At 41.6% G+C, this 22,129-nt stretch overlaps 1 long non-coding RNA gene across 1 annotated transcript; it reads right to left on the reverse strand.

Annotated features, from left to right (window-relative positions):
- Nucleotides 1–12,971: 12,971 nt before the first annotated feature.
- On the reverse strand, nt 12,972–18,679 carry LOC148115327 (uncharacterized). Its single transcript, XR_015731922.1, has 2 exons — nt 18,559–18,679; nt 12,972–14,427 (listed from the first exon to the last, which is right to left on the reverse strand). It is a non-coding gene; the product is annotated as an uncharacterized LOC148115327 (long non-coding RNA).
- Nucleotides 18,680–22,129: the final 3,450 nt, after the last annotated feature.

Genomic DNA, 22,129 nt, shown 5'->3' on the forward strand with positions numbered 1-22,129 from the left:
GACTGATTCTTGTTTTGCTCAGTTAGTGCCCTATTTGGGTATTAGGAGTTTACCCAGCAAATCAGAAAATCATGTACCTATAGCTGATGAACTCACCCTTCTAACAACTGTGCACCTGAATGCTAAGCGGGCTAACTTTCTTTCTTCCATTCTTAAATTATGTGGGAGGCGCTTTTTAAAGAATAACTATTGCATTATCCAGGCGTCAATTTACTAATGCTTTACTTGGTACTGTTGCACTGTACCAAAAACTAGATATTTCTCCAAAGCGCAACCAGGACTTTTCTGATTCTTTCCTCTATTGAACGTTTCCGTTGTTCTGTTTCTTCTCAGTGCCTCACTGGTGATGCTAATTGTAATCTGTCATATCTGGAAAACAACAGGATGAGCAAAGATGCAGATAGAGGAGTGATGGTGAACCTATGATATACATGTCAAAGAAGGAATGCTATGAAGTTTTGGGTGACATGCCAGCGTTCACTAAACAATCGACAATAACTATTCTGGAAAGCACGCCCCCATTCTCAAATGATTTTTGGAGGATGTGCAGGCATTGTGTGAATGAGGTATGCTTGTGTGTTGCCTCTGCAGCTCCAAAAATTGTATAAGAACAGGATGTGTTTTTGCATTGGCTGCAGAAGTGCATTTTCTGAAGCCACTTCAAGAATGAAGGCCTGATGGGATCCAGATCAGCCTTGAGTAGGCCACAGGGGCCTGTCAAAAGAAAGAAAACATGGCCTTAAGTTAAGGGGCACATGCAAATCCTGGGGCTGCAAGGTGGCCTTTTTGAGTGGCAGTGGTGGCACTGGGGCTGAAGTTAAGGCCTGGGCCTCTATTTCAGGCCCATCCTTGGCACTGCTGCTGAGTGCCACTTTTCATGGTGGCATAGATTGGCAGGAGAAGAGATAGAGAATTACTTCTCTTTTCTTCAGTGTGTGTGTATGTGTGAGACCTGCCAACACAGTCAAATTAGCATTTTCCGAATTTTTGAATTGCTGAGCTCAAAAAGATTCACCATCATTGAAAGAATGCTAATGATGGGAGAGATTCTACATTTCCTCATGGCAAAAATTCTGCTTCTGCCCACTGGAAAATAAGAAATAAGCCCTAGATCTGCAGAACAAGCATGGCTGAACATGTAACCGGCTAGTTGGTGACTCAGCATATTATACGGTATGATTAGGGTATGGGTTGGATAGTGTATCCTGCAGATCGAGAAAATTAATTCAGGTTAATTCAGTAAATTATAGTTCAGTTAATCATGGATGGCTTTGTTGTTACAAACACGGCTCAGACATGATCCCAGAGAAATAAATATTCTTAAGTGGTATTTTCATGATTACATATAATGATGTTTTATTTATTTATTTAATATTTTTGAAAATATCCTATTGTATGTATAGTCACCATGCGCATTTTTTAAAAAATCCAATTAATTGCAAATAATTACTCTGAGGTGTTTTAAGTAAGGGCGCCTACACAAGGTCTATTTATAAGCAAAACCATATTACCTAATTTCGGGAGTCCAAAATTATTTCTCTGCCTCAGTACTGCTTGAGGATATTGCTTGGCTTTTACTCATTCGACTGAATGGTGATCACTGACCTATATGCATGAATTCTGCCTTTGATAAATTTCATTAAGCATAAACATTTTATAATTTAACCCAGGGATAGGCCCTCCAGATAGGGCTGAACTACAGTTTCCAGCAGCTCCAGCCAATTTGATTAATGGTAAGAGATGCTGGAAGTTGCAGTTCAGCAATATCTACGGAGCCACCCATTGTCTAGCCCTGGAGCTACTTTCATTCACCTTCATAATCCCACATTAGCCAACAGGTTTTCCACGCTAGAGTGTTGTGTAAATCCAATCTATGTGGCATGTGTTTTGTTCAGCATGTTATGAGAATCTATAGAATTTGGTGGATGAATTCTATAAACCATGGGTAAAGGTAAAGGTAAAGGTTCCCCTCACACATATGTGCTAGTCATTCCCGACTCTAAGGGGTGGTGCTCATCTCCATTTCAAAGCCGAAGAACCAGCGCTATCCGAAGATGTCTCCGTGGTCATGTGGCCGGCATGACTAAATGCCAAAGGTGCACGGAACGCTGTTACCTTCCCACCAAAGGTGGTCCCTATTTTTTTACTTGCATTTTTATGTGCTTTGGAACTGCTAGGTTGGCAGAAGCTGGGACAAGTAACGGGAGCTCATCCCATTATGCAGCCCTAGGGATTCGAACCGCTGAACTGCCGACCTTTGATTGACAAGCTCAGCATCCCATCCATTGAGCCACCGCATCCCATCCACTGAGCCATCCACCGCATCCCATCCACTGAGCCACTGCGTCTTTTGTTTGGTGGATGAATTCAATAAACCATGGTTAACCATATATAAATGTCTTGTGGAAACATTCCAGTGTTGTCCTATTGCAAGTAGATTTGGTGTGTGTGTGTATGTCAGGGTAGAAGAAGTCAACTGACGGGAAAAACAGAAACATTTTTTAATGTTATAATTCCATTGCCTCCATTAGTAAACAATAACCTTTGCTTGCTATCCAACTACAATTAGTCCTTGTTTAGCTATTTTCTTGTTTAATGACTGCTTGTAGTTAGGGCCTGGTGGCTCAGCAGACTGATAGCATTGTAATTAACACCAGCTGCCTGCAATTACTGTAAGTTCGAATCTCACCAGGCTCAAGGTTGACTCAGCCTTCCATCCTTTCTAAGGTAGGTAAATTGAGGACCCAGTTTGTGGGGGCAATAAGCTGACTTTGTATAAATATACAAAAGTATGAAGGCTATTGCTTAACGCATTGTAAGCCGCCCTGAGTCTCCGGAGAAGGGCGGCATATAAATCAAATTTAAAAAAACAAAACAAAACAATGATATAAAAGTAACTTTGCGACTAAACCTCACACTTACAGACTTTGCAGGTCTGTAAAACAAAGCAAAATTGAAGTAAGATTGTAAGCACAGTTGTAGTTTTAGTAGTTTTATTTAGAGACAATTTCACTTAATAACCAAGTTGCCAGTTCCAATTGTGGTTGTGAAATGAGGATTACTGGAAGTAGATAATGATCTACTGTGAATGTTTGTTTTTTTTAAGGTCAAAGACTAAAACCCATTTCCTTCTGAGCAAACTTTATTGAAAATAGTGAGATTTACCTCTGAGTAAATGGTATAATATTGCAGAATAGGAAGGTTCATTTATGGAATTCATGTATTTAATAAGAGTTGCTGAATTTTTAAGATGGCTCACATAGAAAATAAATAAATAAATAAATAATCTCTCAAAAAGAGGGGGAAACCTTTGAAAGAACAGAATTTACTTTTTAAACATAAAATACAGAATGGGGTTCTTCTTTCTCTACACGTTGTTCTTTTTAAGCTGCTTTTATTCATACTCTCACAGAATTCCCAAATAAGCAGCTTTCTTTAGATGATGTAATGTAATCAGTTATGCAGTTAAAAGCCAGACAGTTCACTGATTAAAAGTTCTTGGATCTTTGATCTTGACATTCTTGGTTTCAGCATAAAATTATTTGGGATTGACCTTATAGTTAAATGTTCCAAACTGAGGCCATGCAGCCATGCGATCTGGACACTAGAGGGCATGAAAGTGCTTTATCTAAGGAACCCTTGGCTTTTTACTATGGCAGACTCCAAAATGGCTAATAAATAAGCAAAGAATGGGAATTTGCGTATAATGTGTTCATTAATGGGGATAATTGGCATAGTTTAGAGCTGTCTGTTTGCTCCCCACCCCCTCTCTCATTCTCTATATGTCATAGGCTGAGGCTGGAGCATTCACTATCGTATCGTCTAGGAATTTTTTCTAATATTATTTGAACAATTGAATTTAACAATTGCTCCAAAGATAGACATTTAACGGGTTTAGAAGAGGTGTTGCCTGTTGTGAATCCAAAATGAATACAATCAGGGAAAAGACAAAGTGTGTATGTTTCCTGTGTGAATGCAACCATACAGGGGCATTATTTCATAGCCTGAAATACTAATTGTGATTTGAGATAGAGATGCTGTGAGTGGGGATTAATAACCTACAAGCTGTACACAGGAGCTTTCTGATTTCTACACATCAGGCACAATAAGGTCCTGCCCAATAGGTCATTTTGCAAGTGTTGCTTCTTAACTGTCATTCATATCTTTTAAAGAACAGAAATAAAAGTTTGTGGATAATTTATAAAAGCGTACCGATTGATTGACTTTCTAGCCATGCATATCAGGATGGAATTGTATTGCTAAAACTGCCTTGCATTCAAATGAATTGATCTTGTAATAAATCAATACAAAGAGCATTGTAATCTATTCCTAGCTGTAATGATAATGTGCGAAAAGAATCTAAATTAAGAAGCATAGAAAAGGTAGAAATCACCAGAAAAAACAGAAATGTGTGGCTTGAAACTAGGTTATTGGGCAGTCAGTTCCCACACCTGAAGATTCTTGACAATCATATGAAAACAATTTTGAGTTTCCAGGAACTACATTGGCTGTGTTTATTTATTTTTATTTATTTGATTTTTGTCCTGCCTTTATTATTTTTTATAAGTAACTCAAGGCAGCGAACATATCTAATACTCCATCCCACTCCTATTTTCTCCACAAAACAGCCTATAAGGTACATTGGGTGATAGATAACAATTGGCCCAAAGTCATCCAGCTGGTTTTTCATGCCTAAAATGAGACTAGAACTCACCATCTCCAGGTTCCCAGGCTAGCACCTTAACCACTAGACCAAACTGGCTCTCTAGACTAAAGTAGATCAAATTGGTTTGAGAGCTGAGCCTGTTCTTTTTCAACAAACACAACATTATGACTCTATGGAATTGTGATTTCATTGCCCTTTGTAAGGACAGCGTTTCTGTCTCACTTTACCTTATAGCACCTAGACTTCAGGGGAAAAGTAGTTTAGCTGCTTAGTAACTCCTTCTCGAAGGAAGAAGGTGCTTTGGAATATGACTAGATAAATACAACAACTTGAAATAAGGATCGGGACAAGGAAACATGAGCAAGCAACTTAATTGTCTTTTTGTGTAGAGTGTGGCTAAAAAATCTGACAGTAGGGTAGGTGATTCTTTGCTCTTCATTTTCAACAGTTCAAGGTCAGCAGAATAGAATGTGATTACAGATTATCTTCAAATCACTATTGAAAGATTGGGAAATGTGAAAATGCCCACATATGCAATGTGGGCAAATGATCTACAACTTCTCCCAAAAAAGGTGGCCAATCTATGCTCACCCCTTTGCTGTCTGCCATTATAGACAGACTGTGTGGAAATGATATTATGAAAGAGGAACAAGTTTTATCTGATAGGACTGAAATTGATTGAAACATGGATTTAAAAATGACAGGCTACAATGAAACAAACAAAATGTTAAAAAGTTATGATATTTATGTAGTTAATTACCGAGCACATTAAATTATATTAAAGTAACCAAAATATCTTTACAATCCCCAAGGCATGTCACAACTTTCTATTCTATTCTATTCTATTCTATTCTATTCTATTCTATTCTATTCTATTCTAATGTTTGGAAATTGAAAGTTGAAAAATTTGACGCACCCTATAAATTACTGGAAAAGATGATATATTTGATATATAAATGAAACCAGCTGATGTCATTATTATTAAAATGGACATCAAATGACAAATCAGAAGAATGACTTGCATATTTTCCATATTGTACTAGACTTACAAAAAAGAAACTATTGAAGTTTTAAAAGATTAAGTGAGCAGAGACAAAGATAAAAGAAGACCAAATCAAGTTCAAGTTCATTATTTGAACGGATTAAAGACCAAGATTGTTAAAAGTAAAGGCAAGGAATATAAATATGGGTTATTTGATCAAGGTTAAAATAGATATGTTGTTATCTTTGGTAAACCTTAATAGACTTTTGCTGACACAGAGGTTTTAAGGATTTGTTTATAGATAAGAAATGAGATATGGGAAGAAGAGATCATTTGTTGTATTTTAGAACATGATATAGTATTAAAATGGTTAATACATGTGACAAAGAGGTAAGTTACTTCTTTATATATTTTCTTTTTCTTTACTATATTCCTTTACTCACTTTTCTTCTTTTCTGCATTTTTTTCCTTTTTATTCTTATTTTTGATAGTATTAGCTTTTATCTTTTTAATGCAATGCTTAATAAAATTATTGCAAAAAAAAGTTTGTCCAAATTGAGGTATGATGGTCGATCATAGTATAAAGCAGGTTTAGGTATTTGATATTCATCCTGTGACTTCTCGTAACTGAATCCTGTTTAGATAAACTGTCAAAGAGAATAAAAGGGAAACTAGAATGAATGCTATATGTGTAAGTCAAGTGAGGATATACCCTAATACAAGCTGTGTAAACAAGACCCACCCTTGTGCTCTCATGAAACAGCTGAATAGGTTCTTTCTGTACAGGTTGAATGAATACTCAGAAGTTAGTGGCTAAATCCAATGTACAATAATAGGAGTGAGGTTCTATTTTCAAAGGGGTCTTCTCTTCAAAATCCCTCTAGGATTCTACCCATTGACTCAAACCTGCTATTTCCCAAATTAAATGGCTGTTTAGAGACAGGTAGGAGGAAGGATTCAATTTGATATCATTGTTCTTTCTGTTAGTAGAAGAACCCTGCTGGACCCGATTCTTAACCTCTTTTTGATGTCTCCCATCTCTCTGGCAAGGCGTTTATCACTTGACACTTGTGAAGTCACCTATGAATATGTGAACTTTCTTAATTAAAAAAAAAAAAATCCACAATGTGAAATGAACTGAGGAGTTGCTATGAAATGTGGCATGGTTCGTTCACTTAATGCTGCTGGTTTGATGAGCATGCATGTGTGAATGAGCCCTTCAAGATTAACATAATCTCTCCTAGATTTTTAGGGAGTGTAAAGGCCTAGAGCTGATGGCTAACCTTTTTGCCGTTGTGTGCCAAAAGTGAGGCGGAGCGCAGGAGGGTCGTGCGTGTGCGTGTCCACTCCCATAATTCAATGCTCCCTGCCCCCCCTCCCGTGCATGCACATGTGACCCCCCCTGCACTCCCCCGCTTTTGGCACACGATGGCATGTTGGGCCTGGTAGGCCTGCTTTTTGCCCTCCCCAGGCTCCAGAGGCTTTCCAGGAGCCAGGGAAGGCAAAAACAGCCTCCCCCCGCCCCTCGGAGGCCCTCCAGAGGCAGGAAATGGCTCATTTCCTGACTTCCGATGGGCCCAAAAGGCCCAAAAATCAGCTGGCTGGCGCACGCATGCGTGCTGGAGCTGAGCTAGGGCAATGCTCGCGTGCCCACAGATATGGCTCCGTGTGCCACCTGTGGCACGCGTGGCATAAGTTTGCCATTATGGGCCTAGAGCATCTCCACACAAAACATCTCAGAGAAATGGAGTAGGGAGTTGGAGAGATCTTGAATTTAGGCTTGCCTTGTCTAAAAATAAAACCTTTAAAAGAGAAGCTTTGAACTAAGAGAAAACATTTACATTTGCACAAAAAAGGCACTCATATTGCTCCAGACAATTCTGTAAATTTCAGCAACAACTTTTTGGGGAGAGGACATTTGTTTGTGTGTGTGGGGGGGGGAGGCAAATTTTGTATGTATATTTAGTTGGTAACATGGGATGCCCGTCCTTTTACAAATAAAAGGCAAAGCATCCTTGGATCTAGCCCATTGTGCTTAATATTTACAAAGCATCCATAGGATTGAAGACCAACTTTTAAGATCTCTGAGCAATGGCTCTGGGATAAAAAGTCCCTTGTTGGATTAGAACAAGCTTGGATTCGTCTAGAACTTTTTGATAGGACTCTCAGCTAGACACCACTGCATGGTCCACTAGAAACTTACCAGTGGACCTCTATGACATTGATCTATCTATCCATCTTTGCTGAAATGAGGGTTAGTTTGTATGCATCCCACTGGCTTTAGGAAAATGGGAGATGGGTGGGCTTGTCCTCTTGCTAACCCTCCATGGAAGGGATAATAGAATATGTTTATCTTACAGGGGGAACCAACTTGTCTGTCTGTGGTGATCTTGCCACATTCCAATGTCATTTTCTCCTCTCCCATTCCTTGCCAGTTCTTCCTTCTATCCAGCCTAATCCATATATTTAGTCTCTCCCCCCCCCACCAACTGCCCCCCAAAAAGGCAGTTTTGCACATTCCCTCCAATCATAAATCAAAGTAAAGCAAGATTAGGGAGGCCAGTACAGGATGCTGTACAAGTTGAGAGCTCAACCTTTGCCTCTGTTCCATCGAGCCAGGATTGCGCCATCCCTTTTGGGCTCAGGCCCTGTTTCTTTCTCCTCTCCTCTCCTCTCCTCCTCTCCTCTCCTCTCCTCTCCTCTCCTCTCCTCTTCTCTGATTTCAAATATTCATATTAATATCTCTGTCCTGTTTTTTTTCCCCCTGTCTAGGTTCTAAAACTAGCTCTTAATAAGATGTAAAACAAAATAGGGAATCAAAACAATTTCCATGAAAATAAATCAGAAGGCAGGCAGAAAGTCTGCTCCTTTACAGGAACCACAGTTTAATAACCTGGCTCAAGGATTGTGCTCAAAGGACCTTATGTTTGGCCCCAAGACATGTTCAGTTGAAAAATAAAATCAGATGGCCAAATGATGGGAACCTGAGAACCTGAAGTCCAGTCACAATGGACCAGATTTGGGTTCTCTCTGGGCATCCACACTGACTTCCTTTAAACATAAAACAATACGTATTTTTTTGATCTCCAGATAGTGACAGTCCCTACATGTGAGCTGAAGATTAAGCTGCTGGAGTCCGGCTGGCATAGTGTCTCCATTCGTAGCTGGGATCATGTATCATTCAGTAGGGCTAACAAGTTGTGCTGTTAATGCTGCTACCGCCATCTTAAAACTGGACATTAGACAGAAGCGATTTTTATTTTATTTTTTATTTAATTTTTATCCCATCTTTATTACTTTATAAATAACTCAAGGTTTTTGCTGTTGTTCAGTCGCTAAGTCGTGTCTGTCTCTTCACGACTCCATGGACCATAGCACACCAGGCAGTGGTGAAATCCAAATTTTTTTACTACCGGTTCTGTGGGCGTGGCTTGATGGGCGTGGCAGGGGAAGGATACTGCAAAATCTCCATTCCCACCCCATTCTGGGACCAGCCAGAGGTTGTATTTGCCGGTTCTCCGAACTGCTCAAAATTTCCGCTACCGGTTCTCCAGAACCTGTCAGAACCTGCTGGATTTCACCCCGACACCAGCCCCCCCCTCCACTGTCTCCCACTGTCTGACCAAATTCACGCGCCCTGCATCGATGACACTAACTATCTCATCCTCTGCCGTCCCCTTCTCCTTTTGCCTTCAATCTTTCCTAACATGAGGGACTTTTCCAATGAGAACTCAAGATGGCAAACAACAAACCTAATATTCCTTCCTTTGGGGGACAGGCCCAAAGTCGCCCTGCCTAAGATGGGACTAGAACTCATGATCTCTCAGTTTCTAGCCTGGTGCCTTAAAATCAAGCTGTAGCTATACAAACACTGTGCATGCCTGTGCATGCACCCAGACACAGAACAGCAAAAGCCGCAGATGGAAGATGAAAGTATATATGTTGATCCAGCTACTCTTGCACTGCAGGGGCAGGATTAGTGGGGTGCTGGGGGGAGGTTGAGTGTGTGTGTGTGTGTGGGGGGGAAGCTGGAACTCAGAAACAAGTCCCCAGGTTTTTGTATTTTCCCCATCCTGCTCCTCTCCTAACCTTCCTTTCCCAATTTGGCTGGTGAGGGGGAGGATGGCTGGAGTCATAGATAATACCCAAAGAGTAGCTGTGATACATCTCAGGTGTGACAGGAAGCCTTTATCATTTCATAAACTTGAGCCATAAGGAAGAGGTTATCTGCGGGTGACCAGGGACACACCATTCTTTAAAATTACTCTTATGAAAAATGTGGATCCAAGAACTCGCAGCCTCTGTTTCACCTTCCTCCTTCTAAGCAGCATGGTCCTGCTGTCCACCTTGATCTTGGTGTTTGGGCAAGAGCCTTGCCTCTGCCAGGCATGGATCAGGGATGCTCATGGGGCTGCAATGACTCTTTTGCTGTGGCTTTTCCTGCCTCCTTTGCTCTTCTGTCTGCCCGCCTGCCTGTTTGTTGAGCATTTGGAATCCAAGGAGGTCAGAGGTCAGCTGGTGAAGGCCATCTGTATGGGATCAGTGACTGTGTTTACACAGGAGGCTTTGCCAGGAAGGTGTCTGGCCCAACAGAGATGGGCAACAGCAGACTCCCACTGACCAGCAATCTGGTTGAGGTGGGAATGGGCTGTCACGTCAATCAGTCTGCCTGTCTCTCTGTCTGTCTGCATTTGGTCAGGCCATAAATTGCAAGTGAGGCGGTGGGAGGAATAGCAGCCTTACAGAGGCCGATTTTATGGCCAGTCTTGGTCTACTCAAGAGCTCAATGGTACCCCCCCTTCCCAAAATAGCCTTGCATCCATCTTTGATCTCTTGTCAAGACTGGCTGGGCAGTTTCCTCATTAGCACCTTGTCCTTCATACCTTCCATTTTCTCCATTGCTGTATGTCTGCTGGGATCAAGAAAGGATGATATATCCCATCCACCCATGTTTCCAGGCAGAGCAATCCTATATGCATAATCCTAGTTAGTAGAACAAAGTTTATGGAAATGTGACTGCCAAATAAGCTTTCTTGATACATTCTCTCAACCATATCAAATTAACATTGAAAAAAATGTGAATTGCTGGCTTCTCCGTCAATCAGTCTAAATTTCTCATCTAAACCAGTATAACTTCTGAATTTGGCTATACCAGGAAGCATTTGCAACAGTTTTATCTGCAAGAGGACTCAAGCATTTATTTTCATTCATTTATCAAACGTTGGGCTGCTCACAACTAAAACAAATAAATACAATCGACACCAAGTATAAATAAATAAGGTGAGAATGACAAACTGGATAAGGAGGAAGCAGAGAGCTTCCCTTCTCCTTTGCCAAAAATCTGGGCAATCTTCCAACTTTGCTAGACTTTTGCAGCAAAACCATTAGAAAGTTTGAGAGAAAATTAAAAATATTCAAGCACAAACATTTGTAAGTCACATTCTACCATATCAGATATATGGAGTCTTACCACTGAGAAAAACCTATGATCTGGTAGCGGTGATGATAGAGATGTTTTAAAAGAAGAGGTTAAAAGTTAGTAACACATTGGTTACAGAGTGTGGTAGTCTCCTAAATAGAATGCCTATCACATAACAAGTGTTGATGTGATACAGACGTTCCTGCATTATACATTAATACTCCCGCTGAATTTATGAAATTGACTGGATAAGAAATCAAATCAGTCAACAGAATAAACATGACTGATTCATACCCTATTTCCCCCAAAATAAGACATCCCCTGATAATAAGCCCAATCGGGCTTATTTCAGAGTTCAAAAAAATATAAGACAGGATCTTATTTTTGGGGAAACATGGTATATCAAAAGAAGAGGGATGGGATGGAAATCATGTACCAGACTGCTAGCCAGTCCTTTAATCAACTAAACCCAACAATACACATTTCAACAATGAGCTTTTTACAACCTGGTTTTCTTTGGTTAGTTAATTTGAACATGCTAAAATAACTTATCCAGCATAAGCTTCTTGGAGTTGAGGAGAAAAGGAAAAAAAACACATTAAAAATTAAAGAATTTTTTAAAACCTAAACTTGTAAGATATCTATAAGGAAGACAGACTTTTGTATTTCATATTTTTATTTTTATAATTTGTGGATATGCTTCTGTTTGAAGCACATCCACAATTTAATGAAGGCACAGATATGAAGCACTTAACTAAAATTATCCAACATTTTTAATTTCTAAAGAAGTTTATAAGTCCCATTTGGGTTACGTTACTCAAGGTGGATACATATACTTGATATACTCTCCAGCTATCTCTCCCCCAACTTTGGCAACTAACAATAACAAATGCAAATGAAGCTCACTTTGCATTAATTAACTTTGCATAATTCTGTTTTCTTCTACAATTCAAATTTAAAAAGCTTTTTTAAAACTGGAGGCTGAGGCATGAAAACAGCAGGAAATGGAAGGACATTATTGGAGGGTTTGGAAAATAGGCCAGGCTGATGGACAGATTGGCAAGTTCATGAGTTTGGCAAGTGGCCAACATGGAAATCCCAATGCAAGTTAAATATTTCTTCCATTTCTAGATTATTCCACTACAAAATACAGTGGTATGTCTCCTGATATATAGAAGGGTAAAGCATCAGTGTCAAAATGCTATGAATGATCTGTTTGATTCAAGAGGTGGTCTACAGGAAAATACCATATCCAATTGAACCAGGGGTGGGTTTCAAATTTTTTTACTACCGGTTCTGTGGGTGTGGCTTGGTGGGCGTGGCATGGCTTGGTGGGCGTGACAGGGGAAGGATACTGTAAAATCCCCAATCCCTCCCCACTCCAGATGAAGGTTACTGCGAAATCCCTATTTCCTCCTGATCAGCTGGGACTCGGGAGGCAGAGAATAGATGGGGGTGGGGTCAGTCAGAGGTGGTATTTACCAGTTCTCCGAACTACTCAAAATTTCTGCTACCGGTTCTCCAGAACTGGTCAGAACCTGCTGAAACCCACCTCTGAACTGAACGTTGCAGAAGTAATTGTTCACATGAAATACATTCCCCATAGGAGCTGTTCTCCTTCCATGTTAACACTTCTTCCGTTAACACTTGGTAGATATGTTGCAGAAATGCCTACAATAAATGCAAAGTGGCTGGCATGTAAATAGAAAGGCCACTTAAAGTCGAAGAGACGTGCATGGAGAGGCTGCTAGGGTTTACACACTATACGGGACACATCTTTCAGAGTTGTCCAGAAATATATATTTTAATACACATTTAGTAATATTGCTTTCTTACACAGTATGGTAGCCATATTACCACTTGGAATAATTTTCAACTGATATATGCTTCAAGGCCACTCTCTCATTTTTCTTTTGGATGCTCACTTGAGGTTGGATTTTTAGCTCATAAACCAAAGATGTTTATCTACCATGATTAGAAAACCTCCAACATGAGGAGTCTTCTCAGTCCTTAATTGCCTTGTTTTCTTTTTTCTTTTTTCCCCCATCCTGCCCTTTAAGTCTGTCTTGCCGATTCTAAATCTTTTCTCACTGGACATAAACAAGCTAAAGCCTTTCCATTTTCCTTCTTTCTGGATCTTCCTCCCTCCTGAAACCTTTTATCACCTTCAATGTTGCCCTTTGATCCCTGTCCCATGTTTCTTCATTGTTTTTAAAAGGCTAAGAACCCAAATGGATGTCCAGCTACTCCCACTGAGGTCCTGCCAATGCTAATTAGGGCAAAATTAGGACAGTAAATCTCTTCTGAAAATAATGAGCACTAGAGAAACTTTCAATACTTAACTCGCAGTGTGTCTATCAGGACACAATCAGGATGCTAACAAGCATCCAAGATTGCACTAGACAATTTTGGAAATCTGGGGATACAGTTTTATGCTTGGGCGATCCATGTCCAGATTTCTATGTATGCAGTGAAAGAGATTTTCATCTTTTTTAATAATTTAATCGCAATCGTAATCAGGCATAGCTGAAGCTGTGTCAAAAAAGACACCATATAGATCCCACTGTGTCCAGTAGTATTTGCTTTTATGCAGGTTTAGGATAGTTATCATTTAAAGGGATGTGTAACCAAGATCCTATGCCAGAGCGCATGTCCATAAAAAGTAGAATAACAAGAGTGACAATTCTTTTTGTTACGCCAGAATTTTCCTTAAGTATAATTTGTTAATAACTGTTTGAATTCTCTAATAGCTGCCAGGCAGCTGTAATACACATGTGTTACAATAACAAGTGGTTTCATGTCAGCCTTTCCCATCCTGGTGTCTTGCAGATGTGTTATAACTTCAAGTTTTCAGAATAGTGGTAGACTGAGGGTAGGAAATAGATATGCAGGTGTGTAAGTACCAGTATGTAAAACTATACAGCTCCAATCTCCAAAGTCGTTGTCAATCCAACTTCCACTTCTTGTAATAGTAGAAGTGGGTAAAATTGGCCTGACTGGTTTATTTTTGAGGGACGAGAACAAACTGGAGTTTTGTGGTTAGGTAGCTCACAAAATGGCTTCTGCAGAAGATGTATTTATTCATAGAATGGTTGCCTTAGTAGGCACGGCCACTCACAAACACTGCATTAGACCATTCAATTTTCATCTGAACAGATGCCACAAAATTGCAATTGTAGTCCAAAATTCCTTGAGGCTCCTTAGTTGCTTTACTAATAGAATTAATCCTCCTGCTTTTGCCCTGGCCTACAACAGAGTAGGAACAAGAGCAAAAGGGTCTTCCAAGGTGAGGAAGGTAACTAGCATAGTTACGCATGCAGAGTTCACTCCTCCAAGCTCATTTAGTTTCCTTGTCCCATCCTGCTAAGAGAGAAAGTGAAAATGGCCACTGCTCACAATCTTTATTGAGGGACAGGTACAACATAGGGGCTGATGACAAGTGAGTGTAGTCAGTTTACCCCTGACTGGCTCGCCTGATTAGCATGATGGAAAGGAACGTTGGAACCAGTCAGGCTGACCATTGCCATCCACAACACTTAGCCAGAGCGGAGGAGTGAATAAGGGTAACAACTGCTTTTCTAAGGGGCAGCCACCTTTGACCCTTCCTCTTGCTTACTCATTCCTCTCTTCCAGTCCACTCTTTATAGAGGGTGAATAAAAAGCCCAGTTTCCTTTACTCTCTACTGGGAATCCCTGTTCTGCTGCCTTGCCAGCTAACATGAGCAAACAGGAGAGGCACAAAAAAGTAGGAACAACTGGAATCAGGGGAAACATCATTAATCGAATCCTTATCAAAAGAACAAAAGGCTGAGCAGCTAGTAATACAGGTAGTCCTCGACTTATGACAGTTCCTTTAGTGACTGTTCGAAGTTACCGCGGCACTGAAAAAACTGGCTTATGACCATTTTTCACAGCTACGACCTTTGCAGCATCCCCACGGTCACGTAATCAAAATTCGGATGCTTGCCAACTGGTTCATACTTATGACCATTGCAGTACCCGAGGGTCATGTGATCCTCTTGTGCGACCTTCTGACAAGCAAAGTCAACGGGGGAAGCCAGATTCACTTAACAACCAGGCTACTAACTTATCAACTGTAGTGATTCACTTCACAAAGTGGGCACGAAATGTTGTAAAATGGGGCACCTAACAAATGTCTCACTTAACGACAGAAATTTTGGGCTCAATCGTGGTCGTAAGTCGAGGACTACCTCCAGAGCTGCTCATTTCTCTGGCAGGCTTTCCTCTGAGTGGCACACCTAGGGAGAATCGGTTCCTGAGCAGAATAGCTGCTACTCTATAAGATCCAGAGGAAGAATTCATGCGATCAAAGGAGAGAACGTGATCGAAATGGTTGCTTCCATGACCAGCTTTTCATTTTTCATTGCCAGACGCCAGAAGGATAAAGTGACAACACAGCAGAGATAGCAGCTTCATTGAGGCAACACCATTGTTCCAATTCTCCCTTGCCCGAATCCTTTTCCTGGGGAAGGAAAGTCAAGCCCTGCCAGGAAGGGATAAAGGAAGGAAAGGGTTTAAAAACAAAACAAAACAGATGATGACTTTGCTTGTTTTCCTATGCTCTAAATCTGGCAGCGCTCAAAAGTGGAGGATAAGGAGGGGAAGGGGGAGAAGGAGGAAGGATCATGGGGCTTCTTCATCGCCACCCTTTCTTCCCATCTTCTGCTGAACGGACAAGGGAGTAGAAGTGGCTGTTTATCATTTACTATTTGTTTTTACTCAACCTGCTTTTTTCCCCACATTAAAAAAAAAAACACCTCACCACCCTTTTCCAAATATGCAACTAATCCAGGGGTGAAATCCAGCAGGTTCTAACAGTTCTGGAGAACCGGTAATGGAAATTTTGAATAGTTCAGAGAACCGGCAAATACCACCTCTGGCTGGCCCCAGAGTGGGGTGGGAATGGGGATTTTGCAGTATCCTTCCCCTGGAGTGGGGTGGGAATGGAGATTTTGCAATATCCTTCCCCTGCCACGCCCACAGAACCGGTAGGGAAAAAATTTGGATTTCACCCCTGAGCTAATATGTCTAGTTAGGCTCGGATACAACAGAAATGCAAGGAGTAGCAAAGGTCCTAGACAAGGACATCCCTCAGTAATACGAAAACTGCTCCGAAGCAGAGCCCGAGTTCTTCTACGTGACCCAGGAGCCAAAGGCTGAATTTAGAAGATTTGGCCCATGCAGAAGCCAGCCTGACACCTTCTTCTCCTGCTCCAGTTTTAATATGGTTCTTTCTGACTTCTTCTGGCACAGGCTTTGCCATGCCCTCTGCCTGAAGCTCAGAGTTGGTAAAACGGCTCCCTTTCCCCTATTGATGGTCATGATTTTCAGAGCCCATTTTTTGGTAATTTGGAAAGTCAAGGCTGTGTCCAGCAGCTATCTATTTTGTTTGCCTAGCTATCCCACAGTGAGTGGAAAAGGAGAGAGAGGAAAGAAAAAGTGTTTTTAGAGTGCAGGTACTCTTGGCACCAAAAAGATCTTCTTCTCTCCATGATGGCTAAAAAGGCAAATGGAAATGAGTAGAAAAGATTCTTTAGCCAGCACTGTCAATAAAGCCCTTCTTTACTATAGGAGTGGACGACATGGCGGCTCAGTGGTTAAGATGCTAGGCTTATCAGCTGCAAAGCCAGCAGCCTGGGTTCAAGACTCGAGTGCCATGTGATGGGGTGAGCTCCTATCCTCGCCCCAGCTCCTGTCAGCCTAGCAGTTCGAAAGTATGCAAACGCAAGTAGATAAATAGGTACCACTTCGGTGGGAAGGTAACAGCATTCTGTGATGTCATGCTGGCCACATGACCACGGAAATGTCTTCGGACAGCGCTGGCTCAATGGCCTTGAAATGAATATGAGCACCACACCCTAAAGTTGGCAACAACTAACAGAGTAAAAATCCGCAGGGACTCTTTTACCGTTTACTTTATTATAGGGGTGCTGGCTGAAAAGGCCCTTTCCCTGAGGATAGGTTTTCGTTGGTCAGTTGCAAGGGATTTATATCCATATCAGATTTGCCTGCTTGAGCAGGGGGTTGGACAAGAAGACTTCCAAGGTCCCTTTCAACTCATTTACTCTATATTTTGCATGCCCCGTGTGCTGCTAGTTGCAGAGCTGCTTTAAAACTAGAGGGGCCTCACCTGCAGTCCACCTTTACCTGCAGTCCACCTCAATTTGCCTTTGGTGCCAGGGCTCCAGAAGGGAAACGGGGGTGGGCCCTCAGATGCCACTTCTACGGATAATGAGAGAAGAGAGGAGATGGAGTCTCTTTGCTACCAGGTCTCCAATAACACCATCATTCTGTGGAAAATTGACGGATCTACTTAGGTCCTTCTTTGCCTCTCCAAATAGCTCTTGCCTTCCAAGTAGTTGTTATTACTAATATATTTCTTTCTTTCTTTTTTTAAAGCTATCCAGTTAATATGGGGTGGGGGGGAGAAGAGGGAGAGACAGCTTTTAATCAATGGATTGTCAAGTGATTTATCTAACAAATATATGGTGTTACCAACGAATACTAGTCTGATAGCTTGACATCCTCCCAATCGCCTAAATTTCTGAAATGTCAGAGTATTTACAACCAGTCTGTGATTAAGAGGAGAAGGAGGATGTTTATTATAAAGGTGGAAAAACAGCATTTCTATTGTGCAGAAACTGACAGGTTAGTTTTGTTTACATGTTACCCATAATTTATTGAGAGGAGAAACCTTAGAAATAGGCTAAGGAACTTGAAGAGGTCAGAAATTCTGGAACAAATCTTAACTCCAAAGTATGTAGATAAGACATGGGAGGCTCCATCCTGCATCTTTTACATGTGTGGATGAAGGACAAATCACTTACGGAGTGGCTAGGTCACAAATATCACTACTATACTGTGTAACTAGTTAGGCTTCATGAGATGGTATCCTTCACTTGCCCCACTAGAGGGCATTGCCTGGAGTACCACAGGGAAAATTTCAGTAAGGATGCATAGGTGCGAATAAACAAACAAATAAATAAATAAATAAGGTAATTACCTGGGCACTTATCGACTTAAAAAAAAAGAATGTACACCTTCAATGTTACATATTCCCTAGTTTATGCGACTCTTGCTTAGTTTTATTTCAGACACCAATTTGATCCCCAGGTGTGCCTCTTTACCACTCATTTCATCTCAAATTATAATTTTGCATATTCATGCCTTCCAGGAGAGCCCATCCTCATCTGTCAGCCTTGAAACTGAATATTTCCCTCGGAAGACAGACATGAAGGAGTGGGGGGGGGGGGACCACAAGAAGAAAACAAATCACTGGGGAAAGCAGATGTGATAATTGCCATGGTTCAAAGGGATTGAGGGCTGGGCATCCCTTCCATTGAGGCCTGGGAGGGACAATTCTGTTCTGTGTGAAGAGCGCTCCTACAGATGGAGCGGAGCGCAAGGAGACAAGACAACAGGCTCACAACCAAGTGCAATAAAAGGCCAGCAGCGGCTAGCCATAAATACCTTGGCTTGAGGCCTGGTGGTGGAATGCCTCTCCAGAGCAGGATGTGTCTCGCTGCAGGGCCCGGATGGACACCCTGGCAGTCTGCCGCCCCCTCCATATCCTGGGCCTCTTTGCAGCCTTCGCCTGGGCAAGACGTGGGAGGGAGAAGGGTGTGCAGGGGGCAGATGGGGGAGAGAACAGAGACCCGGCCAGACACTTTGTGGCTCTCCCCTCTTCAACAACAAAGCGCAGGCCAGGCGGGGAGATGCTTATCTGTTGTGCCTGGGCTGGGGAGGCCTCTGGGGAGCTCAGAGAAGGAGGCAATTATGCAGCAGCCTGTGATGGCTTTATGGCTTAAGAGGAGGGTGGCAGCTAAACTGCTTCTCTCCTGGGAGAAAAATTGGCTGTGGGAGCAATTCAGCATTTGGAGTCCAATTTCCGGGAGTTGTCTTTGCTACTTCCAGACGGCAAGGCTCTTCCGGCTAAGAGGGCTGGCTTTTGTCTAGGGCCGTGGATGGAACTATGAAAGATGGACCAATTTGATATTAGGCACAGACCTAAGCATGAAGGAAATCCCTTAGGCATGTGGTATTTTCCCTTTCAACCTACCAGGTAGCCTCACCCTGGCTGGGATAAGATAGTTGCAAAAAGAATCCAGGCCATGACGCTACTATATCTTGATAAACTAAATGCCTGATAAAATACACAAGCCCTATCTGAGTTTAGTTTTATCTGTTAATGCTGGCAATTCAACTTTCCCTCCATCCTGCTAATCTCACATCTGGACTTGGCAGTTGGGTGTTTATGCTAGTAGTGGATAGACAGCCTGATTCTCCTCATGGATCAGGGGCCAAGGTCTTCTAAAAATGGCCTATCCAGAGAAGTCCTCCTTCCTCCCTCAATCAACTTCTATTATAGCATCACAGAAAGCAGAGATTTTCTTCTTAGTTACCACCATGGAATTACACCATATGTGGCTGTACAAGTGCTGCACCATTTGCATCGGCCCTTATCAGAAGAGGGCCAAGATGTGCAATAATAAGATAATTCTGCACGCAAGGAAAATCAGGATTAATGAGCCTTTGCTCTCCCAAGTCAGTTTGTGAGTGTGTGTGTGTGTGCCTGTGTGTGTGTGTGTGTGTGTGTGTGCTCTTACCTCCTATTCAGGATGGCTAATAGGTAATACAAAAAAAAAACCAACCCAATATCATTTAAAAGAAAAAGAAAGAAAGAAAAAAGTTGTATTATAAAATGAAGCAAATACATTTGGTAAATCAGGTAAAAGTTGTAATTAGTACTTTAAACAAAAAAAAAAAAAAGAAAGTGATCTAGGTACCAACCTGACAGCCAGTGTGGTCTAATGGTTAAGGTGTTGCCCTAGAAACCAGGAGACTATGAGTTCTAGTCCTGCCTTGGTGATCTTGGTAATCTGTCTTGGTGATCCTGGGCTAGTCACTCTCTCTCAGCTCAACTCACTTCACAGGGTTGTTGTGGGGAAATTGGAGGAGGAAGGAGTATTAGGTAAGTTTGTCACCTTGAGTTGTTTATAAAAATAATGTGAGATTTAAAAAATATATGCATAAATGCATATATTCTGGCTGTCAATGCTTTATTGTACACATTTAAGCTTGCTGTGCAAGAATAAGGAAGCCATACCTGCTTAAATGTATGCCTGCCTTTGCTTTAGGTAAGAACGACTGAAAGTTTAGAGACGGAGGGGTATGTTAAAATATGTCTACGCTCTGCACCATAATGCACTGAATCCTTGAAATTAATAGAGCTGCCTTCCAACAATTCTATAGTTTGGATTTTGATTTGCTCCAGAGTCAATCTCATTGTGATAAAAGAGGGATATAAATACATACATACATAAAGTAAAATAACCCAGCTTCCCCAGGCAAGTATCCTTTGCTGGGGGATTCTAGGAGTTGAAGTCCACCCATCTTCAAGCTACCAAGGTTGAGAAACACTGCACTACAGTATACCATCACCATAATTAAAACATAGGGAACGGTCTCGACAGTAAACATTAGGATGACGGTGGTAAAGATGGCACTATGCCATCCCTAAAGGGTCTGGACATAGCCAAATCCTCAATTTTCTGCAGAAGCTAAGTGCAGGATCAGTATTTAAGTCCAACATAACTTACTTGAAGGGCGCCAGTTTGGAAAAAGCATCAGTATTGTTTTATTGCTTTCAAGCTGTCTTAGGTTGATAGGAGTGATATCTGAAGATTACGAAATAGGGAAGGGCTGCTATGATAGAAAAACCATATGCTATTTTTTAAAATTAACTTATTTATTAATTTTCTATGCCGCCCATTTCTCCTACAAGGTGACTCTGGGCTATACTATAGAAAGGCCAGATTTCATTCTACATTAAAATCAGAAGGTGGCAACCACACATCACTTCTGTACTGTGGCCAAGAAGTCAAATGGACATGCCCACAAAATTACCAAGAGATTAGCCCCATTTCAGGGAGACTTTGCTTTGAATATAAAGTAGTGGGAGACTATCCAGAGACTTGGGTCAGCTGTTGCTAGGCAGAGTAGCATACAGAAGAGCACATAGTACCACAAGGGTGAGTTTGGTCTAGTGCAGCGGTCCCCAACTTTCCCAGCTTCCCAACCCAGTGAACGTGGTTGGGTGTGCAAGTGGCAGGTGCCCGTGCGCGCACAGCTCCATTTATGCGAATGGTGCATGTGCACACTCTCCAATGGAGTTTCGCATACGAGCGGAGGGTGCTTGCGCTCATGTAGGAAGCTCAACTTACACGAGTGGCAAGCACTTGCCCTCACACGCAAAGCTCCATTCATGCCAATGGAGCTTAGTGTGCAAGCACCAGCGCCCTCCACTCACGCGAGTACAGCTCCACACGTGCTTGCACATTTCTCCTGTGGCCTGGTTTTGAACAGATTGCCACCCAGTAGTGGGCCACGGCATGGGGGTTGGGGACCCTTGGTCTAGTGGTTAAGTCACTAGACTAGAAAGCGTGACACTGCAAGGTCTAGTCCTGCTTTAGCCACAAAAGCCACTTTGTGACCTTGGGCCAGTCACTCTCTCTTAGCCCAACTCACCTTACAGGGTTGTTGTTATGAGGGGGGGAGGGAAAGGAGGAGGAAGGAGCATTAATTTCTTCACCACCTTGATTTATTTGTAAAAATAGTAAAGGTGAAATAAAAATCTAATAATTAATACATATATTCTGGCCTACAATGACTTCCGATGTTTTATATACACAACAATAAGGAAGCTGCTTGCAAGAAGTTCAGGGAGGGAAGGGTTCGTCGAAGTGTCCTCTTGCATTGAATCCTTGAAATTAATAGAGATTAATAAATTCTATAGTTTGCTCCATAGTCAGTCTTACTGATAAACCAACTTCGGATAGAAGGAACTAACATAACTAGTATATTACTACAAAGACCCCTCCTATTGAGGCAATGCTCTGTTAAACTCACAGTAGGAAGTAAACAGGGTTATGTTACATACTTTTAAATTTTTATTGGGCTAATAAAAAAATGACATAAATTCTCTCCAGATCGTATTTCTGCCAGGCAAAGTGTGCTGGCTGTTTACTCTGGTTCTTCCTTT

This window comes from Pantherophis guttatus, chromosome 2 (genome assembly GCF_059756535.1).
Source record: "Pantherophis guttatus breed Tessera chromosome 2, ASM5975653v1, whole genome shotgun sequence".
In the NCBI taxonomy this organism is placed as follows: domain Eukaryota; kingdom Metazoa; phylum Chordata; class Lepidosauria; order Squamata; family Colubridae; genus Pantherophis; species Pantherophis guttatus.